The 9,276-nt window shown below is 34.5% G+C and overlaps 1 long non-coding RNA gene across 1 annotated transcript in view; it reads left to right on the top strand.

Moving 5' to 3' along the window:
* The first annotated feature begins 448 nt into the window (after nucleotides 1-448).
* LOC144333388 (uncharacterized) overlaps nucleotides 449-9,276 on the top strand; it is a 31,638-nt gene continuing 22,810 nt past the window's right edge. The window contains exons 1-3 of the long non-coding RNA XR_013402007.1: nucleotides 449-506; nucleotides 3,885-4,100; nucleotides 6,513-6,574. This is a non-coding gene — a long non-coding RNA (uncharacterized LOC144333388). The remainder of the gene's footprint in view (nucleotides 507-3,884; nucleotides 4,101-6,512; nucleotides 6,575-9,276) is intronic.

Below are 9,276 nucleotides of genomic sequence, written 5' to 3'. Positions count from 1 at the left end.
GTCAGGGGTTCGAGACCAGCTTGACCAACATGGTGAAACCCCATTTCTACTAAAAATAAAAAAATTAGCCAGGCATGGTGGCACGTGCATGTAATCCCAGCTACTCTGGAGGCTGAGGCAGGAGAATCGCTTGAACCCAGGAGGCAGAGGTTGCAGTGAGCCAAGATCACGCCCCTGCACTCCAGCCTGGGCGATAGAGCAAGACTCCATCTCAAAAAAAAAAAAAAAAAAAATTGTGGTAAATAAAACTTATCGTTTTAACCATTTTTAAGTGTACAGTTCAGTAGCATTAGGTACATTCACATTGTTGTGCAACTATCACCACCATCCATCTCCAGACTGTTCCATCTTACAAAACTGAGACTCCTCTGTACACCTTTAACAACAACCCCCATTGTCCCTTTCCCTCAGCTCCTGGCAACCACCATTCTACTTGATGTCTCTATGAATCTGACTACTCTAGGTACCTCAGATGAGTGGAATTATGCAGTATTTGTCCTTTGTGTGTAAGCAGCTTTTAAATAATCTTTTTCAAAGACATTTACCAAAATTTTATGACTAATGCTTGTTCATGGTAGAAAATCCAAACTACCTAAGAAGATTCTTTATAACAAAGAGCAAAATTTCCTCTTCTCCACAATATCCGTTCCCACTAACCAAAGCTAACCATTGTTAATACTTTTTTTGGCCAATCTTCCAGAATGTTTATATGTATCAATAAGGAACAACCTCACATACACACGGGCTTGCACATACACTTCTAGGCTTTTTCTGACTTTTAAAATTTCAAGCAGGCTAATATATATATTGTTGTACAATTTGCTTTCTTCACTTAATGTATCTTGAGTATTTTTTCACAGCAATACATATGTTCTTAAGTGAATCTTTTTTTAACTTAATAATGTAATTCAGAATAATATGAACGAATAAATAGTCAAGAATGACAAAGAAAATTTTGGAAAGGAAAACTGCAGAAGAACTTGCAATACCAGATATAAGACTGTATTATTTAAATATTGTGATAAAGGTAGAAGAATAGAGAAATCAGCAGAGTGGAAATTAATCTCAAGAGAGGACCCTAGAAGATAAAAGCTTTCAGCTAAATTCAAAAATCTTAAAATCAGTAGGAAAAAAATATATTATTCAATAAACTTTCAGGGACAATTGCTTAAGAGTTAAAAAAAAGATCCAATCCTCTCCTCACATGATAAACCAAAATAAATTGCAGACATATTAAAGCATTAAATGCATAAAATAAAAACAAAAAATCATCAAATATATATGAGAAAACAAAAGTGAATATTTTAGCAGGTGGTCATGCATGCCTGTAGTCCCAGCTCCTCTGAAGGCTGAGGCTGGAGGATCACTTGAGCCCAAGAGGTCGAGGCTCCAGTAAGCCATGATCGTCCGACTGCACTCCAGCCTGGGCAACAGAGCAAGATCCTGTCTGAATAAAAAAATAAAGAAGTAAATAAAAAATAATAAAAGTGAATATTTATCTAACCTTTTTTGAGGAAGATTTTCCTTTTTTTCTTCAGAGATGGAGTCTCACTCTGTCGCCTAGGCTGGAGTGCAGTGGTGCAATCTCAGCTCACTGTAGCCTCCGCCTCCTGATTTCAAGTGATTCTCCTGCCTCAGCTTCCTAAGTAGCTGAGACTATAGGCATGTGCCACCACGTCTGGCTAATTTTTGTATGTTTTAGTAGAGACAGGGTTTCACCATGCTGGCCAGGCTGGTCTTGAACTCCTGACCTCATGATCCACCCACCTCAGCCTCCCAAAGTGCTGGGATTACAGGCGTGAGCCACCGCGCCCGGCCATGAGGAAGATTTTCTACAAGTAAAGGTAGAAATGTTAATGAAAACACTTGAGATATTGACAATTTAAAAGTGAAAAAGTCAGTAACAAAATATGATACAGTTTAGCTTAGAAAGATCCTTGTAAAATGTATGACATAGTATTACTATGGTAACTTTACATAAATAACTTTCTTTATAAAAAATAAAAAAATACAAACACCCCAACAGAAAAAAATGGATGTCATATAGGAATAAGTATACTATAAAGCAATATTATAAATGGCAAATAATATATGAAATTTAAAATTTTTCAAGTAAGCAAAATAACTAAAAGTAAAAGAACAATAATTTTTTCAAACATCAAATTAGATATCATTAAAAACCTGATAACATTTAGTGTTGGTGAAGATAAGGATAAACAGACATTCTCATGTACTTCTATTTTGGAAGGCATTTTAGCCTACGTATCAAAATTTATAAAAAAATCCTTTTTGACCCTAAAATTCCCCTTTTAGAAATTTATCTGGAGGAAGTAATTATAAATGTGTGCAAATATTTGTCTACAGAGATGTTCACATAGCATTGTTTATGATATAGAAAAATTAACAATTATTGGCTGGGCATGGTGGCTCATGCCTGCAATCCCAGCAGTTTGGGAGGCCTAGGCGGGTGGATCATTTGAGGTCAAGAGTTCGAGACCACCCTGGCCAACATAGTGAAACCCTATCTCTACTAAAATAAACAAAAATTAGCTGGGCATGGTGACACATGCCTGTAGTCCCAGCTACTCAGGAGGCCGAGGCAGAATTGCTTGAATTCAGGAGGTGGAAGCTGCAGTGAGATGAGATTGCACCACTGCACTCCATCCTGGGAGACAGAGTGAGACTCCATCTCAAAAAAAGGAAAATTAGCAATTACCAAATACATAGTGTTAGAGAACTTGTTAGACAAACTATGGTGCATTTATACTATGGAATACGATAGTAAGTATTTAATTGACATGGGAAAATGTGATATATTTTAAGGGAAGTGTCATTTATAAATGAGTAATGTCATATATGCTAATTATTTTTAATACATACTAGTGCATAAAAATATGTATAAGAGGCCAGGCACAGTGGCTCACGCCTGTAATCCCAGCACTTTGGGAGGCCGAGACAGGCAGATCACGAGGTCGGGAGATTGAGATCATCCTTGCTAACACAGTGAAACCCTGTCTCTACTAAAAATACAAAAAGTTAGCCACGCGGCTGTACACAATGAACATGTATTACTTTTGTAATTGGAAATAATGTTATAAAAATGAAATACTTTTAAAGAGCACTTATGATACAGATATTGTTATTTATGTTTTTCCTCAAGTGATTGGTTGCTCTGCCTTATTTTAGCCAAGTTCCAGGTAAGCTTCTGGGCACTTTGTTGAAAAACTAAATCAAGTAAATCATTAGACTAAAATTATACATTGATTTTGCAAAAATAGCAATATTTTGCTAGACAAAGTCACAGAGCTAAAATATATATTTTCATTTTTAACAATGAAATATGACTATTATAATTAAAAGAATTCAATTTGCATTATATGCCCTTAAATAAAGATTAAATGAACCCCCTGACACACCAAATTATTATGTAATCCAGTTTAATTTTTTAACTAATGGGAACACAAATTAGTATAATTTTATAATTCAATACTCAGCAATAGATCATTTTTTAAAATAGAAGAAACTAAACATTTTTCCACATACCACCCTTAGGGAACAAGGCATATCATAAGATATGACAAATAAGCTTCTAGGAAAAGTCTTCATTTGTTCTTTCCAGGAAATGTGAATTTGCTAATTTGGTGACAAATATATGTATACATATTATATGTAATAAAATTATACTGAAAATAAAATCAATGAACTATTGAAATTTTAAGTGCAAAGCATCTGGTTAAAACTGCCTACTCTTGCTCATATATCCTTTTTTATTGCTATTTATATTAGCAAAATGAACTTGACATAATGCCTCAAATAGTTAATGAATACAAAGCTCTAAAACAGAAAATATGTATTGTACATGATCTTTTGGAATCTGATTTCAGGTACAACTAATTTGACAGGCAGTATGATAAGGAACAATCTGAATGACATGTAAACAGGAGGGGGTAAATTCCAAGCACAGCCTGAATAAGAAGTACAACTCATTTCCCGTAACCCAGATGCCTTTTTAACACATCTATGTGAAACCAGGTGCTGTTCCCAAAGGAGAAAACACTGCCCTCCAGTGGTCTTCAATGAAGAAATGGAAATAGTTTCAGGTACCATGATAGCAGCATTTACATGAAACATGGTATATTTATCTAGTCTCATTTTTGGCTGTATTTCTTAAGCTGAAACATGTCTACAACTGAGCATAAGGACAAAATTTCCAAGATAAATTCTAATAGGTAGGTGGTTACTCCCGTTAGATAGACATATTAACAAGGAGGATTATGACTTTCTGACCCCAAAAGCTGACCATTTTTTCGACTTTCAAAATTGGATTATGTTAGCCACCTATAGTTTCTCACTTTCTAGATAAGAAATAAGAGATTTCATCTCTATGTTTCCCTTGTTGGCCAATTTTTTAGCTAAAAGACATTTAAAATTGTACAGCAGGCAGAACCCCAGGGGACTGAACAGTGTTCCAACATCCTTAAAGGCTTCCCATCACTTGAAAAACCAAATTCTTCCTCCTGTTTCTTAAACTAACCAAAGTAGGCAAAAGCAATTTTTAAAAGTCTTTGTGTCTAGCATTGGAACTTTCTCATATTTCACACCATTATATAAATGTCACTCTAACCTATATGTATCACAAATGCTACGCTAAATTAGGGCCAAATTTGCAACCTAGTTTAACTGGGTTTCCTCTTTTTGCAAATGCAGTTTTTGTGTCTGCATTTAGCAATGCATACAAAACTGTCCGTGTAGCTAACTGCTTCAAATTGCTAAATTTGAGGATGGATGTGTAGATCTCCCAGTCTTTATGTATGTGCCAAAGCAATCCTGTTTCTAGTCATATAAAGACTTCCTAATCAAATGGACCTTGACTACATTGCTAAATTCTTGGACCACTTCACTTACTCTTGGATTTAGTAAAGGAAAAACTGAATTTTAAGAGAGGAAAGAGACAGTTTTCAATCCTCCTCCATGTCTCTGTCCTTCAGAAACCAGAATGGAACCACATCACATGATCAGATGGACTCTAGAGTCCCACAGCTATAAAGCCTCATCCATTACAAGCTATGTGACTTAACTTAGCCTCATTTTTCTCATCAGCAAAACAAAATCATGTTGGGTTCATTAGGTGATTATTAACGACTGAATGAGGGAAAGTATGTGAAGTGTCTAGCACAGAGAAAGGGCTTCACCAAGACGCTATGATTATTCTATCACCATCACTTCTTAGACTATTAATCCAATGGTCAAGTAAATTTTTCTAGAGATATGACTTTCTAAAATTTATTCCCATTTATCATCTTAAATAATGTTCATCATTCAGTTTATTATATAGAAAATGTCCTGAGTCCTCCAGATAAATTCTTTAAAACAAATGCCTTGTGCTAAGAGAAAATATTTTAACATCACATTCCTCAAATATAGCACCTTTGAGTATGAATCAAGTTTTTCTTCTTTTCACTCCCACAGAAGATGATATCCATTATATAATCACCTGGATTCACAAAGAGCTTTAGGATGTAAAAAATGACAAACATCAAAATTGTAATCATTGCAAGGGTGGTATAGTAATTAGACGTATTTGGGTATATTGTAGTAAATTTAGAAGTTTCTGAGCTTGAGAAAATAGAATTCCACAACCATACTTGCTCTAGTTATTTAACTCAACTTACTGTACATTTCAGAGAGAAAAATTACTTTCTTTAGGAGATTAATGCACTATCCTTTGAGATGAAGAAAAACCTACACATTTTAACAAAACATTGTTCTTGTCACTAGCTGTGGTAAGGAGTTTTTACTGAGCCATGGTAGCACACCTTTATCTCCTACCTCTGTGTACGCTTGCAGCATTATAACACATAGTTTTATCTGGGTAAATTCACTGAGTATGGTCTTCACTGATTATGACATCTCATCAATAATCTCATTATGATACTTTATGTCATACAACATAGAATCTTTGATTACTCAAAATATTTCTTATAACTCAGAATCAAACTGTTTATGATTTAAAACAGAATGTACTGATGAATAGAGAGTGCAACAGTGATTTGATAAATGTTTGATAATTTATCAAACTCTTAGAAAATTTTGGGACAAAGTACCATTTAAAGATAAAGCAAATAAGTACAGCTAAATATTGCAATAGTATATATGTGTTACACTGAAGCCTGTGTACAAGCATTAACTATGTACCAATAAATGCAAAGAAAATAAACTTAGGTTATAGCTTATCTAAATTAATCTCAAAATTTGACAATTAAACATATGAATTTGTAATAAACATTCTGAATTTTTTAAAAATTCATCATATTTGTAACAGTGCCAAAATAATCTAAAATCAGAATGCTTTCTGAGTATAATTATATTATTATAATTCTCTACCTTGACAGATGACAATTTTAGAACACCCTAAATACAATTTCTAGTATATGCACTAAAATAAAATGTAACAGATAGACAACTCACCATAGTATAAGTAACACATTCAAATTTAGTAATTTATTTTCCAGGTGGAAACCAGGCTTCTTGGAAGACTTCAAACTATGCCAAATGGTCTGATTTCACCATAGAGGTAGGCACTAGAGGACTAAATTTACTTCTGTGTAATTTTTGTTAGCTACATTTTACATGCAAATGTCTATACAACCATGTTAATGAAGTTATAGAAAAGAAAAGAAAGTTGGCATTCCCACTTTTGTTTTATTCCAAAGCAACTTTTCAGTTGACTTGCTATCATTTTAAACCATTGTTATTTAATCATAATAAAACAGAAAATCTAACAATGCATTCGAATTGGATTGCAAATCAAGAAAAACAGTATCTTACTTCTAAATAAAATTTAGATTTGCGATTTTTTTCCCTCATAACTTTATGGTGTTCACAACATAGGATAACTTTATGGTGTTCACAACATAGGATGCTTCTAGTGGAATCAGACAAAAAAAGTTTTGTTAATAATAAATATTTAGAAAAGTTCAATTTTTCTGATCCAGTGTTGGTTATTTAGAGGAAAGTTTTTTTTTTTCCTTCTTATCAAGGGGCTCAAAATTTTCTGCACCCCAAATGGAATTGGGTGCTTAATTGATGGTTATCTAAAATCTTTTTTTGGAGAAATATAAGCAAATATATTAAAATTTGATATGGGTAAATTTCCTATAAAAATGTTGATATTTAAGCTTCAAAGCCCATATTGGCAATGAAAAGTGTACAGTATCCTTTTAGGTAGACCATTAATAATCTAAAATTTCTCTCATTATAAGGGAAATGTGCCTAGGGTATATGAAAAATAATGGTTTAAACTAAAGACACAGTTGATTTGCAATAAAACTGAAAGTAATATCTCTAGAAGTGGAGGTGATAAAAGGAGAAAGAGACAGAAATAATGGTTGCAACTCTGCATTTATGGTATAGGTTACAGCCAAGACTAGATACAATCTCATCTCATAACATCCAAAAGAATAAAGCAAAGTAAAATCTCCTTCACCCTCACACATTAAAAGGAATCAACATCTTGACCCAAAGCTCAAACTCCTAGAACTTGGAAATATCTGTAAAACCCCCAACACCAAGGTTTCTGTAACCTGTCATATCAGAGAAATAGGGAGATCTTCCACCATGGAAATATGACTATTAAGAATTCACAGATTACCTGAAACATTTGCTAATCAACCCCCATCCCTAACATCACCTCCTCCGAGGGAAAAAGAAAACGGGAGTGAGAGAGGAAGACTCAAAACATTGGGAAAAGCCTGCTATGAAAATGCCATGCCTTTCTTGGGGCTTAGACCATCAACCTAATCCTGGCCAGAACTATTGTAGGACTATATCAGGGCAACAGAGTACTTTGTGTGTGTGAATTGGGGTAGGAGGACCAGGATGTTAAGAAATCTAACAAATTCATAGATTTTAAAAAAACATTTGAGAGTGTTGTGTTTATACATGCTGGGCAACATAAACCATAAACCTTGCTGGATTTCTGCAAACTGCTGCGTGGAGGATACAAACGACATTCCTGTCAATGGGAGGAAGAGACAGACAGAAATCAAGACAGAGATAGGCAGCACCCCCAGGATGTGAAGCTTGTTCCAATTGCAAGCTGTAGTGGAAGGAGATGATGACACCCAGAACAAAATGTCTTTTTCACGAGGATGCTAAAGCTCTTGCTTTGTGATCTCTGTTTACAGAAGGAATGATCCATGCAAAGGACGGAATTTCTCCATTTTCTGGAATCAAAATATAAGGGCTTTTTAGTTACTTTAAAGTTCTAACTGTAGAGTGTATTGTTGTGTTCCATGAACAGACAAAACTCAGCAAGACAACAAAGACTTGATCTGCAGGAGAGAAGGTATTAAAGAGCAAGTCCTCTCCAGAGGGTAATTAATCCTTAGTCATTCATCTTAGAAGTCCCAGTTACAGTTAAGGTTAATGTTCAGGTAGCTTCTTTCTATTTTCTTTAAAAATTTTTTTAAACATTTTTTTTTTTTTTTTTTTTTTTTTACAGAATGTTATACTATTAATTGCCAATTTGCATATGTGTGCAGCTGCTGTTTTGGCTCTGAACTCAATCCGATAAGCTTGCTGGAGGTATCGCAGAGCACTTGGCAGCTTTCCTATTTGAAAAGAAAGCCTCTCCCCTCTACAGAACAGCTGATCGTCTATCAGCGATAGACCCTGATGGCGTGAATTACAATTACACTACTTTTCACACTAAATCTGGGTGATAGCTACTTGGAAAGAAGTTTCATCATTTTTTACCACAAACTGGAAAAAGAATTACATGGTCATGCTGTGCTTTTAAAGGCAGTTTGGTTCACTTTTGTCTATTTAACACCTAATTCCAAGAAGTCCATAGGCATCCAGAGATCTGAATGGCGCGTAATGAATTCACTGTTTAGATTGAAGATTTTAAAAATCTACCTCAAATTACATTTATTAACAGGGCGACCAGGAAGTGTTAAAGTTGTTAGACGCTTCATTTATTAAATAATTTGTGGGTATTTTCAGTTGTCATATCTAGAGTCATGGGGTTTGCTTATTTTTTTTAATTAGCAATCCAAAACAATGCTACTGCAATTTAACAATTCATCACATAATCTTGGGCTCTTCAGTTCAGCTGCTAATGTTAGATAATTCAGATTGTTATTTTGATCTGTTTATAAATGATTTTGGTTGCAATGTGCTGTGAGGAGAACTGCAGCCCAGGCAGATGATCTTTCTCTTATTTCCTGCATTGCTCAGGATGGTTGAGGGGCCTTCCAAAAAATGCATTTGAGG

Source organism: Macaca mulatta, chromosome 12, assembly GCF_049350105.2.
Source record: "Macaca mulatta isolate MMU2019108-1 chromosome 12, T2T-MMU8v2.0, whole genome shotgun sequence".
In the NCBI taxonomy this organism is placed as follows: domain Eukaryota; kingdom Metazoa; phylum Chordata; class Mammalia; order Primates; family Cercopithecidae; genus Macaca; species Macaca mulatta.
This window is presented reverse-complemented; position numbering and strand designations above follow the sequence as displayed.